The sequence below is a fragment of the Coturnix japonica genome, chromosome 5, assembly GCF_054131305.1.
Source record: "Coturnix japonica strain WE chromosome 5, WE-NBRP24, whole genome shotgun sequence".
In the NCBI taxonomy this organism is placed as follows: Eukaryota; Metazoa; Chordata; class Aves; order Galliformes; family Phasianidae; genus Coturnix; species Coturnix japonica.
The window spans coordinates 49,974,070-49,997,902 of NC_140667.1; the positions used below are offsets into that span (position 1 = coordinate 49,974,070).

Genomic DNA, 23,833 nt, shown 5'->3' on the forward strand with positions numbered 1-23,833 from the left:
TAGAGTTCTCACCTTCAAAAGACCTCAGGCATGCAGGGATCCCCAGCAAGATACTCCCACCTCCACAGCCAACCCTTAAATGAGGTCCAGGAAGGCATGGATCCTGGCTCCACCCCTTCCAGTCACTCAGGTGCACTGGATTTCCCATCCACTGCATGCACCTGAGTTCCCCTGCACTGGCCCTGCCTTCCACCAGGTGCTCCATCACTGGTTCAGGCCATGACTTAGCATTCTCTCTACATTTAGTCACTTGAATAAAATTAGAGAAACAGCCTGTGCTGTTACAGGGCAGTGATTTGCCTACTGCCAGAGCTGGGTGTTATAAGTGATGACATGAAGCCAAAGCTAATTTTGGACTAGAAGAGTTTCTAAAATCTGTGTACACTGAAACAGACGTTTTTATCAGCAGAATAATAAGACTGCTTTTATTTTCCCCTGCACACAGTCCTGGATCGCTCAGCTACAAAATTAGCTCTGGGCAAAACTCTTCCAGATCAAATTGTCTCAGAATCACAGAATGGCCCAGGCTAGAAGGGACCTCAATGAACATGAATCTCCAACCCAATCCCACAGGCAGGGCTGCCAATCTCCACATTTAATAACAGCCCAGGCTGCCCAGGGCCCCATCCAACCTGGTCTTGGACACCTCCAGGGATGGGGTATCCACATCCTCTCTGGGTGGCCTGTTCCAGCACCTCACCACTCTCATAGTAAAGAACTTCCCCCTGATATCCAACCTAAATCTTCCCTAAATCTAACGCCACAACCTCTTAACTTCATGGTTCTGGTGTGCAGAAAGCACACTGAAGATTGCACAGTGGATTGCTGGGTTCACTTCTTCATTGAAATGAAGTTATCATACTTTCCTACTTCACACAGAGAACTTCAGTAAACGCTATTAATTGTTTGTATAATATCCCTCTACAACACTGATGGAGATGTTTCTGATCGCTATCAAAACTTCAGAAATGAATATAACTCATTGCGGTGCCACCATGAGTGAACAATAATTCAATCCTCCTGATAAATTTCCAAGTTAAAGGAAAGAAAAAGAGAAAAAAAGAGTAATCGTCAGTTACAGGCATGTATATAAGACCTAAGTGTTTCAATCTCTGCAGGAATTTGTAGTTTTTATGCCTAGGCTGATGAAGTGCAGCATCGAACTCCCTGCAGCCAAGGAAGGGAATTGGAAGGATGTAAAGAACAGGAGTTTGTAATAATATGAGCAAAATTCTAATCACAGTCCTACCTGCCTGAGCAGAACAGTACCTACTGCAACAATGCTCAACGCTGGAGAAGATTTCTGGGCCAAGGCTGCAAACCATGCTACTAATTCAGCTTTGTCTGGAGGACTGGGGTGAAAGGACCTCCTGCCTTCTCATACCCATCTCTCTGTACCCTATTTCAGTGATGTGCCCCGTGCTAGAAATTCTGGATATGTTCACAATTGGGCAGTGACTCACTGTCACAAGAACTCCAACAGTTATTGTATAGGATATATGGGAAAGCTCAGAGTTAGGAGGTCCTTCCATATCTCCTCAGCAAGGCATCATCATCATCCACAGGAGTCCACAGTCTGAGTGTGCCAGGGATAGAGCACCTGCGGAACTGTGGGTTATTATTGTCAATGAGAAAAAGGGAAAGTGAGGCACGTAACAACATCATATTGCCCCATCCTGAGCTTTCCTGAATTCCACCATTCAGACCCATCTGGAGGCAGCTGATGAGCAAACTGCAGCCAAATTCAGCTCTTCATTCCAAGCAGGAAAGGTATCTTTCTGCAAAATAAGCTGTCAATGTAACCAAAAACATCATCTTGCTGAGAAGGGACTGGGGGAGCTCCTTTGCTCTCTGTCATGGGAGCAGCCAGGAAGATCACTTCAAGCACTCAAAACTCCACAAAGTTCCAACATCTCAGGCAATTGGCTGAACCTCAGGACCTCACTTTCTCTCTGAAAGCTGCGCAGCAAAGTGTGCGTAGATCTATTTGTGGCTGTAAAAATCCTTTCCTTGCTGAAAGCCAGAACCCTTTTCTCTCTTGCAGTTCCATTAGTTCAGAAATCAAACTACCAGCTCTAGAGGTGGCTGCTGGGATACACAGGTCTGTGAGCTTTCCCTTAGTCCTCTCTTTGGGCTTCTCTTACAGATAACATACCTCTTCTTTCTAAGTGCGGCGAGACCTTTAGTCTCTGCAGGCTGCTGTTTCACACAGGTTCTCATGCAGCCTTTGCCTCTCCCGTCACACTGACAAATTGGGATCAGCTTCCTAGGAGGGAGGTGGCAATGACCGTGATAGATCACACATTGCCACAGCCTTGGCTGCGTCATCAAGAGGGCTGGAAATGGGAAACAAATGGAGGTGTCTCAGAGCAGAGGCACAGAGCAGAGCACAAACTGCCCTTCTCCATGCTCTGTCTCCCTTCCACCACAGTACATGGCAGCTCCTGACCGAATCCAGTGGGAAGAGGTGTTTTTGTCTGTTGCCTGCAGTGATCGATGAGGAACTCACACAAAGTGCCTGCAGCTCCTGCGGCAGAAAGCAGAATGGGTGCCAATGAATTGCATTGCCTTGGAAGCAGCCCGCATAAGAACCGCTGGCTCCTACGGGGTTCATGCAGGGTTGTTCATCACCATGGCTCTCAGCAGCATGGAAAAGAAATTAAAAGTGGCTAAAAAAGACCTTTTTGTTTAGCCGGAGGATGTGTAATAGATCAAAATGTTTAAAATATCCGCATATCACTGAGCTCAGGGCTGCAAGTGGGTTCCTGCAGCTTAACATGTGGCGGAGCAATCCCCTGCAACATGTATTACAAAGGACCACAGCATACTTACTGCTATACAGACCAGGGGGGAAGAAAAAATGAAGAGAGCAAGGAACAATTCCTGTTCGTTGTTAGTAATTGCTGATCTTCAGTGTGGAAATTTCAGCTGCTGAACTTACGCCCTTCATTGCATCGAGTCAATCACTGCCAAGGTGAAGGTGAGGTCAGAACAGCCAATGGAGACACATGCAATCACCAACTGCTCTCATTGCCCAAGGTGCACACTTGACAGCAAGGGCCTGGTGTCCTCTCAATAGGTTTTATGGCTTTCTATGAGAGCGCAGCCCATCTCACCCTTGCTGGGTGCTCAAGACCAGGTTGGACGGGGCCCTGGGCAACCTGATCTAGTAAAGGCGTATGTTTGGTGGCCCTGCTAGGCAGGGGGGTTGGAACTACATGATCCTTGAGGTCCCTTCCAACCCGAGTAATTCTGTGATTTTGTGATTCTGTGTGGGCTGTCACCAACCTTCTCCAGCTTCTTCTCTTACAGTGAAGGTGTAAGCCAGCTTCTTCAAATTCAACTCAGGTGTGCATAAACTCCACAGTACAGAAGATAACCTGTTTACAAACACATACATTAATCACAGAGTATTATGGAAAAGCTCAGGTTGGAAGGGACCTTAAAATCCACCCAATTCCAACTCCCTGCCACAGGCTGGCTGCCCCCACGAGGTCAGGCTGCCCAGGGCCTCATCCAATCTGCCTTTGGGCATCTCAAGCAATAGGGCACCACAGCTTCTCTGTGCAGCCTCTAAGCCTTGCAGAAAAGGGACAAGCTGTAGGTGTCCCTGTTCATTGCAGAGGAGTTGGACTAGTGGCCTTCAGATGTCCCTTCCAACTCAAAGGATTCTATGATTCACCTGGATAGCAGTAACTTGGTGAATTTACCAAAATACATCATACTTACATATCACCTGCACACATGTGAGGAAATGGGCTGTCTGGTGAATGCAGGCTTCAGAATTTACCTGCAGTCAGACAGCACAGACAGATCTTGTGAAATTTTATATCCTGTAGGCACATCAGTGTGGCCACAAAACAGAAAAGCAGCTGTGCATGTTTTTCTCTCTCCTCTCGCTTCAGTACCAAACCCATAAAATAATAATGTGCTTTTCTAGTATTATCATTTGTCTTTGATTTTCTGTAAAGAATTGCAGAACAGCTACAGTGCTATTAGCATTCAGCACTCAGAATTTTTTGCTTTGTGCTTTCTCCCTTATTCCTTTTGCTTAATAAAGAGATGAGTTTTGGTTTTGTTAGATGCCTGATGGCTCAGGAGGCTGGTCTGTCCTCTCTTCAATAGGAAAACATGCGGCTCACCTATGTGATAGCCCCTTCAAAACATGTCATCTCCATTTATGTATTAGGAGGCAGGGAAATTCAGATCACATGAATATGGTGATGCTGTTGGCAACCCAACCAAAGAGCCGGGACTGAGAGATGTCAGAGCCAGGGGCAATCAGGTACTCCATGGCCACATTTACAAGCCTTGGGATGTGTCAGCTGAAAAGTTCTGTGTGCAAGGACTGCTTTTCCAACATGGGCAGTGCAGATATGGCACATAGTAACAGCACTTGTGATGTGTGGTAAGTATAGAGGGACCACAGCAGACAGGTTTGGGAATCTTTGCAGATAGCTGCTGCCTTCAGAAGCTGCCTGTCATGGCTGGGTCAGTATGGAAAGGTGCAGCACTTCCCCTGCAATGAAGCAGCACCAGAATCTGGTTGCAGTGCAGCAGAGCATCACAGCCAGGTCAAGCGCTGTTACCAAGAGCATGAAGGACTTGTCCCTCTCCCTCCCCTTTCGAGTATTATGGACTAAGATATTTTTATTCCTAGAGCCAAGAGTGGGAAAAGGGAAATACTCGTGTTTTTCAGAGAATGGCGATGTTTACTGAAGTTCCCGGCGCCGCCACTAGATGCCTCTGTTCTCTGCGGAGCCCTTTGGAGCGGGGCATGGAACTGGACTTCAGATATACAGAGATGTTGATTGCTTCAGCCTCTTCCTCCCTAATGACCTTCTAATTAGCTGGGTCTGTGCTGGCAATTAGGAGGGATGTGCTGCTCAGCTTTGGGAACAGGCGCGTCCACCTGTCTTTTCTTCTGCTGTTTTGTGGTGGCTCTGGAGGAGGTGACACTAAATGAGGAAAGATTTAGACTGACTATAAAGAAGTTTACAAAATAAAGGTGAGGTACTGGCACAGATTACCCAGAGAGGTGGTGGATGCCCCATCCCTGGAGACACTCAAGGTCAGGCTGGATGGGGCTCTGAACATCTGATCAACCTATCACTGTTCATTGCAGAGGAGCTGGACTAGATGGCCTTTAAGGGTCCCTTCCACCTCAAAAGATTCTATGGTTCTATGATTTATCTGAGCACCTCGTAACTTAAGGAGAGCAAATGTTACTGATGTGATAGAGTTGGTTCCCTGGCCAGGCTTCACCAGCATGGACCCCCAGGTAGATATTACAGACAGATACTCAGCTAAGAAATCCTTTAAGGTACTGATTTAAGGTTTAAGATGCTGATTTATTGATTCAGTACCAAAAGACCTTGTTTGTGTCTGAGCACTCAGCCTCGCAAGGGAAAAGATAGATAGATCTCAAGCTCTCTACTTAATGAGCTGAGGAAAGTGCTGGGAAACCTTCAGGGGGGAACAAAAGTGGGCAATCCTGATAACAACACCTACAGAGGTTTTTTGCTGCTTAATTGTTCCTGTTTTTAGGAGCATGTTAATGAGCACTCCTGAATGTGTTGGGGGCTCAGGGCTTTGAGTCATCTGGCAAGACATACTTTTTTGACTGACACTGTAGGAGGAGCAAAGAACAACTCTAAGGAAGAGGCATGAAATATTCCTAGCAACGTTATCTCAGAAAACTTCTGGGATCCAAAATACTTTTGCAGATGTCTACAAACCATTAGTTGCTCTATACTTAGAATTGTAGAATCGCAGAATGAATTGGTTTGGAAGAGACCTTAAAGCCCATCCAGCCCCAAACCCTGCCCTCCACCAGCTCAGGCTGCCCAGGGCCTCATGCAACCTGGCCTTGGGCACATCCAGGGATGGGGCACCCCCAGCGCTCTGGGCAACCAGACCTTTGTACACTAAATCTGGTGCAGGGTGATGAAGCACTGGAGCAGGTCTCCCTTCTGCTTATAATTCCCTTCAAGTACTGAAAGGCCATAATGAAGTCTCTCCAGAGCCTTCTCCTCTCCAGGCAGAACAAGCCCTGCAATTAAAAAGGTCACTCTTATTTCCTCCAGAAGCTCTGGGGCTCCTCATGGAACCCCTCCTTCCAGCACCCAGCTGCATATAACTGTTTTGCACAGCCTAGTCCAGCCATGAGACCTGAAAGTTGGGTAACAAGCCTTATGGTCATGATGGTGCCAGCACAATAGTGTTTCAAGCAGGCTTACGTAGATGTGTTACTGACACCAGGCAGGCCAAGCTATTTTTCTACAAGCCACGCATCGCCTGCCATATTTTCCTAAATTAAAAAAAGGTTCAGAAGAACAATGGAAAATGAAGCCTGAATTAACTGATATCTCTCTTTTCTCAGTGATTTGCTTGTGTTTTCCCTTGGGCCTGTGCTGCTCTGTAGGATTATGGCTTTCCAGAGTCACTGGCATAATGATAACACGAAGCAAAAATATGGAGACTCCCCTCTCCAGGCTAATCCATGCCAAGAGGATACTGAAGGCAGGAGATAAAGGAGTCACTAACACTGAACTGCATTTTGCTGCTACGAATTGCCTCCCAGAGGCTGCAGCCATTTTGCAACCTTTTTAATTTTCGGAGAAAATGCCTCTTGTGCCCATAATTAAGAGTTTAATATACCACGGGGTCCTGTTTATCACGATAACTTATATTGCAAGAGAACACATAAACTCTGTTCTGTAGTTCCTTCCAATATCTTTTTAGCCGGTCCAATAGATGGGGCTGTGATACTGGGGATTTTGGTCACAGACATTTATTATTCCATCATTATTCATTATTTTAATAAAGAAGCCATTTATTTCCTTTGTTTCACAGATCTGGTGAGGGGTTTAGTAGCACAGAGTACTTCAGTTACCTTCACTGCTGACTGACCATGTTCATGACTTTGCAGGATGGACATCAGGCTGAGCTTTCTCTTCTTAGCACCAGACAGAAGGTATGTGGATCTGAGGCAAAGACACCTGTATGGATGGCATGCATCAGAAGACATATGGAAGTGGTCTTTAGTTTCGTGTGACAATTAATTGTACGTTCCCAGCTGGAATATAGTTTGAGAGCTCAGTTCATCAGTAAGAAAATGTCTCCATAATTGTTCTAACAACTGTGAGCAGAGGGCCCTGGAAATGGAACGTGGAATCACTGCACTGTCCTGTTAAGAGACCTCATGAGATTTAGTGGCAAGAAGTCAAGATTGCTTTAGTTTCTCCTTGATGCAGGATCATACGAAGGGCAAAAGTAACTGATCTGCCATGTCTCAACTAAAGAGCGATGGCTGGAAGCTTGCTGAGCAGCCAGAGAATAAGTGAGATAACACATATGCTGTGGATGTGTGTGTATGTATGCTAATATATAGTGATGCGTGACAAACACATGATATAAATCACAGCATCTCACGACTCTCTTCCTTGCTGTTCTACCCCACTTCCAGGAGACAGCCCAGTCTCCAGCTGACTCGTCTCCAAGCTCCCCTGTTAGTATATTCTGCTGAGTGGACTGTATGCCCTTGTTTAATTTCTTTTCTCTTTCCCGTGCAGAGGACACAGAGAAATTGAAAGCCAGCCTGATGCACAACAAGGTGATTGGAGAGGGAGAGCCTCTGGTACATTAGCCATTAGGAATCAGTACGAAGAAAAGCTTTTAGGGTGCCAATCTCAAATGGTTTGGGCCAGAGTTAACAGCCTCAAGCTTTGCCAATTGGATTTATTATCTGTTTTCACCTGTCATCATTGACAGTTCTGATTGGAGAGCAGTGCAATACAAATCCTGCAGTCCACTGGGTCTGTTTTTGTTGTTGATTTCTTTGGTTCAGCTCAATGAGAAAGCTGTGACACTGTGAAGCAGACCTTAAATACCCATCCCATTTTACATTCACAGCCTCACTGCAAGTATCTCTCAGCCTAGGGAGTACCCAGATGCTGCTTTGTAGGGGTGGGGGGGAAGAGGTAAGGGCAAAGCAGCTCCCCTTGCTCCCTGGCCAATACCCAGAGCAGCATGCACAGCCCATCAGACCACACTGCAGCTGTTCCCCTCTGCAGCACATCTGGATCCTGCCCTGACTCTGCCTTCCCCATTGCAGAGCTCTGTGGTCCCTGTTCTGGAGAGGAGAATTACCTCTGATCTTACTTTCAGAAGCAGAGTGGGACCACGCATGCCTGCGATGCAGACCTTGAGCTCTGCCTTCGCAGATGCATTTTTAAGCCAGTAATTTTCCATACCACTTTATGCTGCAGACAAGGCCTATTGAACAGTGTAAAATAGAGAGTGCCTAACATGCACAAAATCTGTAATTATACATATCTCAGCAGAGACCTTCACTTCACACTTCTGCATTTTGCTAGGCTGAGCCACTCAGACAGTAGAGAAACAGCTGCTTCTGTTTCAGGTCAGTTAAGTGTTGCATCAGGATCAAAACATTCCTCCAGGCTGCTGCAAAATACAGCATTTAAGCTGAGAAATGACTGGTTTCTCCACTCCTGTACTTTCCTGTTTCTTGCTACAAGAGGGGTATTGCTGGAGAAAATACCTTGAGTTCTAGTGGTCCTGCCAAAGCCATAAAGGTCGCTGTCATCACTGAGCCTTAGTGTAATAGTTTGGGCTGGTTCTCATTAGAAAGGGACACTGCTGGAAAGGCAGTGGTACTAAACGTTTACCCTTTGCAGTGACTGCAGCCAGATTCCAAGACAGGATTTGATTTTCCAGTTAGAAAGCAAAGAAGAAACTGAGTCTTAGGAATCTAGCACACTGCATGCCATGAACTGCCTGCAGAGTGTTGCAATGAATGGGAATGTGTCCCTAGCAGGTAATTCCTGGCTGCTCAGAAGAGCTCCAAATACAGGGATCTATTAATCCAGCTGTTGTTTCATTAGATGTATTTGCTTTCATTTTTTGCTCCTAAATATTTCCTGAATTACAGTAGCACAGGAGCCAGCCTACCGGTGATTTTAACATGTGGTTTGCAAAGAAAAAGACAGCATAACCAACATAACCATAAAGCTGCACTATGACAAATCATTGCTTGACCCATCTGATCCTAACTGCTGTTTCCTCGGGCTGTCAGATAAAGGCAATAGTCCCCTGATGTACAGCTATACTGGGATTCTGTGTGAACCTGCGCTACCAGTAATCACCCACATGCTCTGACATCCAAGCTAAGTTACATATTTACATTGATTTGCATTGTTTCAGGCATAAATCATACAAAAAACATAGCTTTCCATTGGAAAATAGTATGATATCCCACCCTCTCATGCAGGATCTTGCTGCCTGCAGTACCATGCAGTCTCAAGTTTTAGACTCAATATTATATCATACAAAGCATTTTAGATTTCCTTGTGGTGGGGTCAGACTTTAAACATACAGACTGTAATGATTTTAAAGATACTGTGGCTAAAATGCTCTGGAAAAGAAAGAACATGGAACAAAAACTATGATGAAGAGGGGAGAGAACAACAAATAAAACATGAAGAAGATACTATTGAAAGTGGAGAGGAAAAGAATAAAACCATAGAGAAAAAGAACAACCTTCTGCCCTTTGAACACATATACACACACTCACTTATGTCCATAGAGGCCAATTTAACATGAAGAATTTGCTAGGCTCTCAGTAGTTATGTCCTCTAAAGTAGATGACCAATATATCACTAATGAGGAAACCAGTTAAGCACCTGATTATCTCCCACCATGTGTCGAAGTCCCATTGACTTCAACAAGTTGAAATCATTGGCCAGAAGTCAATGTAAGTATTCTTTTACTCACCCCTTGCTTTGGCTCAGAGGGCTTCAGGGCAGAGATTATGGCCATTTTAGGAATGTGATATTGGTCATCAAATCCAGACCCTCCCTGTTACAAGAACTATGGAGCAGATGTTAAGACCAGAGGGATCTTCAGAACATCTGTTCTACATCCCTTCCCTCCTCCCCAGCAAGCTGCCAAATGCTTCTTAAGTCTCTCTAACATACCCTAAACCTTTCTTTGCGTGCTGAGCATCTAACAGAGCTTTGGGTTCACTTATATACAGAACTGTACATCTTGATTTGATCCCTACTCAGCTGGGACTTGAGATGTTATCATACCAGTTCTACCAAAGGGAGACTGTGCTCATTCTTTGTGAATCCCTCACAACTGCTGCAGAACGTATTTTACCCTTTCCTAAGTGTGTTATTGCTGAGGTGCCACCAGCGTCACTGATTGAGCAGCAGTCAGTCACTTTTAGAGATGGTTGGAACTGGCTTTGATCTAACATGGGGCAGGTCTTGGCCTATTCAAATAAGCCACACCTGCAGCCTCCTGCTACCAAACACTGCCACATAAATCCAATAAAACTGGCCAAGCCAGGGCTGATTTGTAAGTTCTGCCCAGTACTCATGTAAATGGAGGGATATCAATGAGGGGTGGACATGATTCATATTTTAAATGCTGGTATGATTTTCCCATGTTTCTACCTGGAAATCAAGCTGCAGACATTAAAATATCTTGGTAGGAACCTGTAAAAATTTCACTTAAGACATACTGGTCCAAGCAATGCCAAGGAATGATGCTACCTTGTGGCTGAGAAGGAATATCAGATTTTCCCATTTCCATAAGCTTAAAAAAGACTATGGAGCTACACTTGGAAGAAACAAATATGTACATCCCAGCTAAGCAAGACAAAGCTGCCCTTAAGCGATGGCACAAAAGTTCAATGAGATAATCACATTAGCATTACTGAGCTAGCCATGCATGTGAAGCACAATACAGCTCCTATTTCCTATTTGTCTGCACTATGAATCTAAAATATTCATATTTTATTGTCCTGCGTTGACAGCAGACTGTTAGAACAGAAGAATGGCTGGCTTTCTGTCTGAAGTTACACGTCTTATTTAATGCAAGCTTGAATGGCAAGCAGAATTAATCAGGTTCTCAACTCCTCTTTATACAAGGTTATTTGCACTAACAGTCCTTAAGTAGAGCTAGGGTTGGGAGCCTGGCGTCCTTTTCATTGCCTTAGATATATATATCCCACCTGCCCAAAAAATCCTGAGAGAACTGAGCACTCAACTCCTGTGTGGTTTCAGTAGGATTTTAATGCTTAACCTGTATTTATGCCTCTTTGCTTTGAGTCAAGACACAGTGAGCACAGGGCTGCAGCCTGCTCTGAGCTGGCAGTGCCCTTCAGCCCCATGTACTGTATGTCGGAGAGCTCTGGCACTGGGGCTGTGCCCACTGCCGTGGGCAGCCTGTTCTATTCCCAACGTCCTCCGGGTCACAGCCTTTCCCTAACCCCAAGCTGACCCTCCCCAGACATTGCCCATGGGAACATCTATGTTGTGTTTGTGGGTTTTGACTTGAGGAGCTGCAGCCAGAAGTTCAGAGAGCTGAGCATGGTGAAAGGCCCAGAGCAATGCTGCCAGTCACACCTGCCTCAGAAGGAAGCTGCACTGAAAACAAACGACTTTCAATAAAGGCTGTGCATTCATTTGGAAGTAATCAAAGCAAGCAGAAAGCAGCCAAGGAGCCCTTCTGGGGCTGCATACCGCTGCTCCCTGCGGTCACACTATAACCGCTGTCCCCTAGAACTGGGTCCCAACTGGACACAGCTGCCTGCCACAAAGCACTGTGACCCCATAGAGAGCTGTGTGCTGAGGGACCCCACTGAAATTCATGAATCATAGAAGAAAAAATACATGGGGAATTCTTTTCCACTGCTGAGGCTGGTGTTGGAGACTGGTTTTCTCCCAGCGCTCTTTCTCGCAGAGCTCTTACACGCTTCAAGTGAGGAGGAAGCTTCCTGCTCTGATGGTCTTCAAGGAGCAACAGTGGCCTCCATCCCCTTCATCACAACAGGAGCATCGTGGGCTTTTTTTGTCCAAGTTTTCCATGGGTGTCCCTGCCCCATGGGCTCCCCTGTGAACTGACTGCCCACCCTGCTCAGTGACAGTGTGAATTCATGCACCCATGACCATTCACAGATGCCTTCAACCCACAGCATTCACTTTTCTTCCTTAACCTCTTCTTAGCATTCAGGAAGAAACGCTGGGAGAGAGGAGGAGGAAAAAAGCTGATTTCTGCAGAGTCATCAGAGTTACCTAATGGTTTATTGATCATTCTGCTAGGAAGGAAATACCCCTAAAGAGTAGCAGTCTGCATCCCTGAGGGTTTTAACCTCCTTCAGTTAAATGTGATGGCTATTGTATGAAGATTGTGGCGGTCCTGGAAGGATGGACAATTCCAATAGTATGTTCTAAAGAAAACATAAAAGCATCGATTCTTTTTTAAGTGCATTTCACAAGCACATTTCTTACTCTACAACCCAGCAAATCAAAAGTCTTCTTCTCTCACCTGTAATGAGTGCTCAGCTTCCACAGTCTTCTTGAAAAGTCTTGCTGGATCCCCACATGGCTTCATTGACACCTTGTGTGTTTAAATTAGTGCTTAAAGAGATTACTTGGAGTTTATTGCTCAGACCTTTGTCATTCACTGGCTATGCTGATCCTGTTCTCTTTTTTGAAGCTGAAATACAGCTTTTCTACTGCTGGGCATTTGCAGCAGCAGCAGAAAGATAAAAGCAGCAAGTTTTCCTATTCTAAGTTTGCACTTTATCGTCTTCCATCAATGCAAACCCACCAAATCTGAAGTTTACAAATACATTCATTAACAATTTCTTTCCTATAGCACAAACCTAAACTATTAAGGCAAGTTAGCAATTATTCTTCCGCACTAACATCAACATAAAGCAGATTAGAAGAATTAAATGCACAAGAGTGCAGTTCTTTTATGATTATGTACTCTTAATCTCCAGAAGATGCTTAATTACATTTTAAGCAGCATAAGAGCCCTAACATATTTGTGTGTTAATAAAAATTCACACCAGGGGTTTAAATCTAACATGTAGTCACAGGTATAACTAATGGCATTTTTCAGTAATGCTGTGGAAAGAAAAAATTATGCCTGTAAGTTAGTAGGTTCACACAGAAAACTGCTGGGAGTTTTTAATTTACTCTCTAACTATTCTCCTAATCGTTCTCTTATCATGCTGGGATGGCTAAATGCATACAGATTATAATGATGGTGTGCACCCTCCATAGCAGTGTCAGCAGTGACATTTGTCAGTGTTTGAAGTTGGGCTGCTGCAACGAGAGCTCTGCAGCTGAGGGAAGAAGGGAAATGAAGGGGGTTGATACTGCAGCCCTGCTGTTTCACTAGGACTCGTGTTTCCTAGTTTAGGGTTTATCCCGATTCAGAAAGTGATTAGCCTCTAGCCAGCACAGGTCCAGACATCTGTCTGTGATTCAGAGCTTTTAGGAATACTTGTTAACTGTGTCACACTTGGAGATGTTGAAGGTCCAAAGAGACTTCTTCCCTTGAAATCCTAATAACTGAAGACAGAGACTGTCACTTACTATGCTTCCAGCCTCCAGGAAGCTGGAGTAGAATCAGAGAATCATAGCATGGCTTAGGTCAGAAAGGATCTTAAAGCACCCCCACCCAAGATCAGGCTGCCCAGGTCCACATCCTTGGTCCACAACCACCCAGCCTTGACACCTTCAGGGGTGAAGCATCCCTAAACACCAAGAGTTGAAGAGCAATTCACATTCTTTATCCTGATGTGCTCTTGGGAAATTTTGAGTTTCATAGTTTCATAGTTTCATAGTTTCATGCGGGTTGGAAGGGACCTTAGAGATCATCGAGTCCAGCCCCCGGAATTCGAGCCTCTGTGTAGCAGAGCGGCACTTCTACCACTTGCGCCACAGGGGGGATTCGAACTCCGGGCCCCAGTGTTGCAAGGCGGCGTCTTTAACCACTGCGCCACCGGGGCACACGTTCAGACAGTCTAGGATTTTAGTTAGGTTTAAACGTAATCTGATGCAAGGTTGAAATCCATTTTGCTTCCCATTCCAGGCAGCTCCAGCAAAGCAGATGAAATGAGCTTTGAGTGGTCCCGCTGCTGGGAAAGAAAGCACGAAAATGGGAGGCATGTAACTTCCTCCCAGCTTTACCCACTGGATTCATTTCATCCACTGATACCAGAGCAGAGAAAGCTCAAAGAATGGGTACAATGGACGAGGGGAAAAAGAGGAGCTGGTGATGTCTTCTGTAAGCACGGAAGTCAGTGGGCACTGGCATTGCCTCAAGTATGTTTATTCTTACAGTTTGACCTCCATCATGACAGTTTTATCTGTGGGGGCAATCGGAGTTTCAGGAAAAAGAAGTTCTACAGCTTAATTTTATTCTTCTATATTATTTGGTCATTTCTTCCCACAGTGGATTTTCCTCACGTCTGCTTCCTAATACAGGCATTGTCACTCCAAAATATCCCCAGGGCACATAAGATAATTTGGGAAAGGAGGAAAGAACTGAACTTTTGAAATATGTTTCCTAATTATTAGTATTCCTCATTCTAAGCCTTATTTGTGGCAAGGATGACTCATTGCCCTTGAACACCCACTGCCTATCTATTTCCTCTAATGTTGCCTTCCTTTTTGATTTCCCAGATACAGATAGCTGACTGCTTATCTATTCCTACCATTAAAATGATGCATAACTGCTGTATTTTGTGGATGGAAACATTATGGACATTGAAATGTCTTCACAGCTCCATTTGCTCATCTGCTGTTATTTACTTTCCAGCAGACAATATTCAGCGCGCAGGCACACACAATGTCAAAGTCAGCACAACATTCATCACATTGATATCAGGGCACACAATGCACACTGTTGCTGATCAGCAGTAACAGCCTGGACTGGAGGATATGCAGAGCTCTCCATCTCCATTCAGGCTCTGGTACAGATTTCTGAGCTGTGTAGTCTTGATACTCAGGCAAGTTGTGTGAAGCAAGTGCCCAGCTACCCAAAAGCATGTCCCAAGGAAATCAGGAGTGTAGCCCACTGGAGATAGCTTAGATCCTTTCAGTCCAAGGCTTGAAACCAGAAGTCACAATGCCTTGTACCTGTGTATTATCATGTGCTGTGATGTCCTTTATAAACATCCTGCAAAAATGTTCCCTATCCGGGAGAGTTTCCACTTCAGTGGTAGAAGTCAGTAGGCAGACATGGCACCTGAAGATCTGGCAGCAACTTAATGACCCCTTCCTATGTGTACTGTGATAGACTATGATAATGTTCAGGCAACCAATGGGACTCCCTTGTCAGGGATCTAGCACACTAATGAGGATGTGGATGTTGCCCTTGGGTTCTCTGAGGACCTTTCCTCTTCACTAAAAGCATGGATTGGGCATTTCTGGAAGGTGGGAGGCTGGTCACAGGCTGGCAAGGGGATGTGGCTCATTGATCCCCGGAGGCTGGGAGACTGTTGCTGCATACCTGTCTCCCTCTCGTTAATTCATTGGCAACTACCCTCAGCCACTTTTTTGAGAACGTTCCTGTGCTAGCTGGACATTTGATAGCTGTTCTGCTATGCTTAATGCCTCATAGTCATAGAGAGACCAGAGAGAAGGCTCAGTTATTAAAGGGGGATGAAAAGTGGTTTGTGTGTGTGCATGATGAAGCTCTTCTGTACCACATTTTGTTCTTACTGATTCGGCTTTCTTTAAATCAGCATTCGCAGCGTGTCAAAACTTCTGGCTTCACATTCACATCAAGATGCTCTTAGAGCTTAGAGCACAAATCTGCCACGCAGCACTGAAAAAGAGCAAAACACCCACAACAACAACGTATGCAGAAAGGTGTGTGGATGACAGCAAACAAACAGAGCCATTTGGAGAGCACTGGGGGGTGGTAGGCAGCTGGCTGCGAGGCAGAAGGATCTGGGATGAAACCCTCAGTTTATACAGGACTGGGGCTCAGCCCAGCTGGTCCCCTGGAGCCAGATCTGCTCCAAGTAGCTGTTTGCCTTTTCTTCCACGTGGTTGTGAATTTTATCTTCCTCTTTTGATGCCCTTTCAAACAAGAAGCTTTGCCATATGGAATTTCACAATTACTCCGGCTTGTAGTTGCCTCCTATCTTCCACATAAAACAAAGCCAATCACTCCTGACATCTGGAGGCATGTGGCTGGAGAGATCAGAACCAGCTTCAGACAACATTCACATCAGTTGGGCTTGTCTTCAAGCCCCAGCTCACACTACTGCTTTGACACAACCAGACAGTTGTGTAATTTTTACAAGCTGTCTCTCAATGTAAGAGTGAGAAAGAACTTTACCAGGTCAACCTCCAGGCCCTGTGTGTCCCTTCCACCCAGCCATGAAGGGGGGAAGATATGGACTTAGCAAGTAAGTGGTCAAACTTCCTCGGCATCTAATATTTGAGGTCAAATAACACAGCCAGGTATACATTTATTTACTGCAGTGGAAGAGAAGGTACAAAATGTTGCTGATCACACAAATTTCTGATACTGTCAGTCATTGCCCCAGCACTGCCTGGGTCAGAGAGGGGCCACTGCCAAACCAAACACTGTCAACACTGCTATGTATGATGAGAGTCAAGATTTCTAACCACTTGTTTCAAGCAGACATTATGAAGGAGTTTCATTCATACAACTTCATCTGCGTCAGCTGTGGTCTGGAAATCTCTGCTCAAATAGGGAATAGATTTTATTCTGACATCCAGAGGCTGAGAAGTTGCATCAATTCCCATTTATGTTCTCCCACCTCACTCCAGCATAGTGTAAATAATTCCCTCCACCCCTCACCTCCCTTTTACAGGCCTTTGGATGAGCTGAAGCCAAAAGCCACTACTTCGGAAATATGGGAAATCACAGAGCATCATGGCATTGTGAATCATAGAATGACGCAAGTAGGAAGGAACCTTAAAGATCATCGAGTTTAAACTTCCTACCATGGGCTGGTTGACACCCACCATCTCAGGCTGCCCAAGGCCCCATCCAGCCTGGATGTGAGCACCCCCCAGGGATGGGGCACCCACAGCACTCTGAGTAGCAATGTCAGGGCCTCACCACCCTCCAAATAAAGAAACATCATTGGCCACAGATTTGCCATGACTTTGAGTAAGTCACTTCATCTTACATCAGCACCACAAGCAATGAAGGCCTCGCTGGCATTGTATTAATATGCAGTCAAAACTTCACATAAGGATTACAGGAATAAGCTACTGCAGCAAGAGAATATTCTCCATCTGGATGACCCCTTTGTTCCTCAAGTGTGTATTATTGGCATTTTCACATCTGTTCATCACTTGGAGCAACTTTCTTTTGTCTCTTACTAAGCTCAAGCATCCATTTCCCCCTCCCATGCTCCTCCACACCATACGTTTTTTCCTTAATCTAAATACATTTTCTAAAGTTTATGACATGCTGTGTAATTAAAATCAAGTTGGCAAAAAAAAGAACTGTTTCATCCACTACATCTCTTTTCATTCTATAATCCTCCAGCTGGAGTGCAGGTGGGGAATTTGAAGTGCTCTCATGCTCAGTGGCAACAGCAAGGTCATGGACATGACTGATGACACTGAATGTTCACTGTGACCCTTCTTGTGGCAGCCCACCTTTCAGAAAGCATCATATAAAGCTTCTGACAATATGATCTCGCAGGATATTTTCTATGAGCATCCCAAAATCAGAAATCACTTCTGCAAGCTGCGACTTCTGCACTCACACTGGGGATTGTACAGGAAAGGTATAAACTGCTCAGCATTTCCAGTGCCCCCAAGGCTTTTTCTCACTTTTAACTTCCTTCTGTTATATGTGAACTATATCTCCATTCTCCTTGCAGACTCCTTCCCAATATCTTGTTAAAGTAAATGAACTTTAAAATTGGAGGTGGTTCTCCAGAGAAGTAATTCAGCAATAATTCAGCCTACAGAAGTTCCCAAGTCTGTAATTTATTGATTTAGCTAACAGTTTGCACTGACTGGTTAACAGTTTCCTATCTTATTACCCTGTGTTTTCATTATACCCAACCTGTCTGGTGGAAGGAATATCAATCTTTGGCAGCTTACAATTGCTAACAGTAGCTGTTAAACATCTTTAAACTTGCCTTCGCTTCTTTTTGGAGCCTCTTAAAGCTTCCTGATTTGGAGGGTTGGCAGAGAGTTTAAAAGATTTACTTTTCTTCCCAAGAAAAACAACAAAAAATATTTTAATCCTCACTTTTGTCTCCAAAAGAGAGACAGACGGCTCTGCGCTATTGATGCTTGCGCAAAATCCTCAGCTGCACTTCCCATCCAGCCTGCAGAAAGTGTTCACAAGCTTTTTGTCACGTCATCCTCCCTCTTCATAGCCATAAATGCAGACAATGTGCAGTTGCCTGGTAGGAGGAATAACAGAAAGCATCAATGCACTTTATGATGCTTGGCGTGGAAGACAGATGAGATCTCATTGCATTTTTAAGACGGACTAGATGCTGACACTTGTAGCTGAGGAAAGGTTCCCAAGGTCAGAGCTGCTAAAATTGGACCTGTAAAGAGGAATGCGTGGGGAGAGTGGGAATAATACAAAGCAAATGTTTGGAACATTTGGATCTGTGAAACAACTTTAATTCAACAAAAGTCAAGCACTTTGTTCTTGAGCTTGGAGGATATTTGAATGATGAGGTAGCTAATGGCTTTCAAACTGCTGTCTAAGTTGCAAAGGAGAGGAAAATAAAAAGGTAGACAACGAATTCAAAGTTCACATACATGTCAGTACTGACACATCAGGAGCACTCCTGTGCTCTCATAGAAATGCTGGCCCCATGGTGCAATTAGAAGCCAGGAAAAGCCCTCATGACTAAAGTGACCATCACGCCTGCTACCTTCTCAAAGAGAAAGCACACAAAAACATTTTTAAGCAAGAGAAGCGAAAAAGCCCTTCATCAGTTGCTGCAGACAATAATCACATAGCTCAGTTTATCAACACAAACCTGGCTCATCTGCCTCGATGAAGAGCTGTAGGGCAATGATATGACTTTCAGCTGGTATTTAGAAGCCACTTGTCCCATATGGCTAATATCAGCATTAATAAGGAGGTCTGCACAGGGCGTGGAGAAGTTCCATGAGAAAGTATATAAGCTTTCCATCACACTGATGGAAAACTGATTATCTGCCTGGCTTTATATGAAGCTAACAGATATTTCTGTGCGAGCAATGGAACTGAGGCTTTGCTCTCATATGGATTCTGGCTTTATCATTGCTCACATTGAATCATAGAATCACTAAGGTTGGAAGAGACCACTAAGATCATCTAGTCCAACCCCCAAACAATCCTCACCATGTCTACTGAGCCATGTCACTCAGTGCCATTTCATCTCCATGTTCCTTGAACATCTCCAAGGATGGTGACTCTACCAGTTCCCTGAGAACAGACCTGCTGGATTTCCTGTTTCTGGGACAGCACAAGTTAGTAGGGAGACTTTGAAGGGATCTGCACAGATGCTCTACACTCATTTAGGGACCATTCCTTCTCCAGATCCCAGTTATCTCTTGATACCACCACTTCTGACATGCCTCCTGTACACCTGCGTGGACTAACAACCACACTGAGCTCCTTAACCTTTCCAGTCTTCCGAGAGAAATAAAACATTTCCTCTATCTTTTCCTCCATTTCCTCAGCTCTGTGATGATCAAGTGACTGTTCTGCATCTCCTGACACTATTTTGAGCCCAAGGACTGCAGTAGTCTAGACACATTAGCACTTCCAATGTTGAGTTCACAGGCTGTATCAATTAGTGGGCTGATTTCTGCCCACATATCCCAGGAGGCAGCATGTATACTCTCCTAGACTGCAGCACTGATGAACAGAGACTGTTCACGGATGGCAGAGGCTCCTCACCCAGGGGACTGGTTTGTGTGTGCTGTTCCTGCTCCTCTTTGCAGGGCTACTTGCTAATCTAATGTCTTTCCAAGACAGTGTTTCTTACAGAATCAATATGCTCTTGGTGGGACCCCTGATTCAGCTTACAAGCTTTCTTCCAAGAAGGGTCAAGCCAATTCCCTCTGCGTGGCAGAGCACATTCTCAGCCCTTAAGCAATGCTCTTGTTCCCATAGCATCATCCCACTCATAGACCAGCCACTGGGAGCTTCTACGTCTGCATCTTTTCCCCCTGAAACAACTGAAAATAAATCTCCATAACCCTGCTGCCTCCACACCCAGCAGCACAGCTCTAGCTGAGGCAGCCTGCATGACTCAGAGCTCTCCCTGCGAATGCAGCAACCTTTGTTAGGAATAAAACCTATGGTTTTGTTACCATAACAAACTCAGCCTTGGGTTGTGCTGAACTGGCCCAAAGTCATCAGACAGGCTGTGTAGTATAGCTCTCCTCTCCCATCTCTTTGTTGTTTAGCTCAACCTCCCGCAAACCTTCTGGCCTGTCTATTCCCAGGTATGAATACAATAGTCTGAGCTGTGGTTTGTCTTCTTTTCCTGACAGATACCCCATTTTGAATTTTCCAGCCAGTTATTCCAAGCTGTGGTGATGCTTAACAAACTTATGATATCTGGTTATCTGGTGGTTGATCAATATTATACAGTAAAAAACAGAAATCCACAATTAATAGTGTACTGTACAATATCTGTGCTCCTGTGCCAGCCTAGACATAACATAAATGACTTATTTCTCTCTCTCTCATTTCACCTTCTCTCTGGAGGAGTATTTGATATAGCAATTATTGGAACACTGTAGCTGTTCAAGGATAAAACAGCTTAGCTGCTGGCTTTCCTACATTACTTACCCAAGGTTATTTTGGCCATGGATGCCAGCGATAGCCTGGAGTTTCTGCACTGCCCAGACACTTCATGTGACACATCTGTGCTGAAGTTACATCTCCTAAGGTAAAGTTCTGGGGCATAGACTGCAAATCTAAATGAAACCACAGCAACCTGTGGGTTGGAAGACATCAAATCAGCTGTGTTGGGAGAGGAAACGTTCATCACTTCAGCCTGCTCTATTCCGTTGGAAAAGAAAAAGAAATCACGGCCCCTGACCAATGCTGTGGTCAGGAAAGCATTTATCTTACATCTATCTTCAGTGCTCAATGCTGGATTTTATGATTGCGCCTCTTCAGCCATACAAGAGCAATAGGAACCATTCAGAGACCAAAGATTCTCTTCACGTCCCTGTGAGGGCTCTCTGCTCTGAGCCCATTGCTGAAATACCAATTTAACCCTTTTAGTGAGCTGCCAGTAATTATTGTTTGATATGAGATCTCCCAGACTTCCATTTTCCGTTAAAGACACTGTCAACCAACCACAGAGATAAGATGTTAGTATTGACTAAACCCAAGAGCAGGATCCCAAATAAGCAGACACAGAATATCTCATCTATTTTTAACCAGATATTTTGGTGTAAGGGATGCTCATACTGGCAACATGACTCACAAAAGCCCATCCAGTCTCTTGTTCCTTTTTTCTTGTTATGCTAGTGTCTTGGAAATGAGAAGGCAGTGTCATGCCCTTTCCTCCATGGTGATGTCTTTCTCCAAGCTTGTCTCCTCTGAGCTCCCTGCCTGGGTCTCCCCAGAGGGACACCTTCAACCTATTCACTCAAGTCAACCAGATCCCTTATTGCTGTCACCTGGAGAGCTTCAGGTGGTGGTGGGGTGAAGTGCCTGCTCACAGCAAGCAGAGAAAGACACCCTGCTCCAGCACATGTTCAAAGCCAGACAAATCCTTCCTGTTCACTCTTTGTAGTGGAAAAGCCTTTGGGTGGAGGAATGGGGCAGGCTGCATCTGCATCCTGGCCCTATCCAGACCCCAATTTAACAAGTCCAAGGGAGAAACAGGAGAGAAAAGAAGCAGACTCCTGCAGATAGCCTTAGGAGGAGCTCTGTTTCCCTGTCTGACATCCCTGCTAACCCAGTCATGTGGTTTCCATTTGTTCCTTTTTTTTTTTTTTTTCCATGTGGAAACACTGCTTTCAAAGTCATCAGCAGGGATGAGCAGAGCGGCCATGCAGCTGTTGCTAACATGCTGTTCCCACCTGCAACTAGGCAGCTTTTGACAAAGTGGGAAATCCTGAGGGGCCTCGCATGGCGTTGGCAGGTTTGTTTTCCTCCTGCATGCAGACAGTCTCTGTATCAGCAGAAGGTGCCAAAGAAGAAGAAGCATTAGAAAAAGCTGGAAAAAGATGCAAGTTAATAAGGAGGCAGCATCAGTTCCTGTGATGCTTAGTATCAGTCCTTTTCTTTTAGTAGAGAGCACTCTAGTTTCTTCAGGGAAAATCTGCTACCAGCACTGGGCCAAACACCTCAAAATCAGACACCAGCAGAGCACTGTGGAGCAACATAAAATCACCCCGTTGAGGAACAGGCCTCTTCCATATGGCATAGCCCTATGGCTGTCCCAGCACACCCCTACTGAAGCTCAACCCAGGCACTGACAGACAACCTCAGATTCACCAGACAGATTTATTATTTCCTATAAGATTCTTTGGATTTATTCAAACATTCATTAGGACATGTCACAGATTGGCCATGAGATAAAAACAAAACAGTAGAAACAAAGACAAAGCTTTCCTGCTGATGAGTCCTAATCCTCACTAATGACATCTAAGCAGATAAGTAAGAATCAGGGCAAGGCACATGACTCAGGGTGTCTGCACTGCAGTCAGGAGTAGAGATTGGAGCTGCTGGGTGGAAACTCCCACTGGCCTTCCTCCATCTATGATTAAGAAGCAGTGCAGGTTTGTTAATGCCCCCCTTAGTACCTCCAAGACAACAGGGACTTCAGCAGCAACTACACATTGCAATCCATTCTGTTCTTCCCCTCTTGCTAAGCTCCCAAACCAAAACTCATATGGAGAGGTTACACACAGCAACCACACTCTAAATGAAGGGTCTTCTACTAACTATAGCTAACTCCAAATGATCTGTATCCCAAAAGCATGTCCCAAACTCTCATCTTAGTACTCTGGCTATCCATTAATTGCACACTTTGAGGCTGCTGGATTCAGTTGGGTTGGTTTTGAAAGATATGTTTAATGCGATTAGCTGCAAAGAATTTGTTTTCAGCCAAAGCAGCATCCTGGCACTCTTGCCTGCCCCACTGAATGCTAGTGCTGGCAGAAAGCAGGATACTGCTTGAAAGAGGGGAATACAAACCCATTCCTTTCTATATCAGTGTGGATTTAGACCGGCTTAAACAGATGGGAAAATTATAGCCAAGGACATTGGAATGGGAGCCCAAATCTGGATCCACTTCTATCCAAGCTCTGAACTGCCTGTATGATCTTGTACATCTGTTTCCAGTCCTCTCCCTCTGCAAAACAGCCTCTCAGGATCATCAGTGCAATGCATTAAGAGGGATGAACAGAGCAAGTAAGGGAAGAGAGGAAGAAGGAAAGATAAGAGTGAAAAGAAAGTGTGGCTAAAAGACTTCCACTGCGAAGAGTAGTCTTACAAACCAAGCTGAAAAGAATATGTTAAGTTTTGAAACTATTGCATGAAATGAAATTATCTCATTCTAGCAATCACTTCAAAACCATAATAAAGACATTAACAGTATCCCCCATCATTCTGGACAATTTTCTGAGGAAAATACTAGCGTTGACTCTGGAGCTTTCAGTGTATTTCTATACTAACTAGTATAGAATCACTCAAGGTTGGAAAAGACCCACAAATTCACCTAGTCCAACCATCCACCCATCAGCAATAGTTCTCACTAAAAGCAAGTGGGGACTCTGATTAAGGTACCAGTAAAATCACTGTTTGATGCTAATTGCACCTACACTGTCAAGGTCCTCTCCGTTCCGCTTGTCCACTCTTCTTCATTCCAACAACTGATGTTTGAAAGATCTCTCCATTTTCTTCTCCTCATCTGGTCAGAAGAGAAGCAACATTTACAGGGATTTCTGCCTATTGGGGAATATCAGTGTTATGTCTGTGAGGCTTGGTCAAGACTGGGAGAAGAGTCCTTCCTGTTCAGGTC

The 23,833-nt window shown here is 44.8% G+C and overlaps 1 long non-coding RNA gene across 1 annotated transcript; it reads left to right on the plus strand.

The window, feature by feature from the left end:
• The first annotated feature begins 6,853 nt into the window (after positions 1-6,853).
• Positions 6,854-7,813, plus strand: LOC146760804 (uncharacterized). Its single transcript, XR_014946161.1, has 2 exons — positions 6,854-6,976; positions 7,575-7,813. It is a non-coding gene; the product is annotated as an uncharacterized LOC146760804 (long non-coding RNA).
• The last annotated feature ends 16,020 nt before the right edge of the window (positions 7,814-23,833 follow it).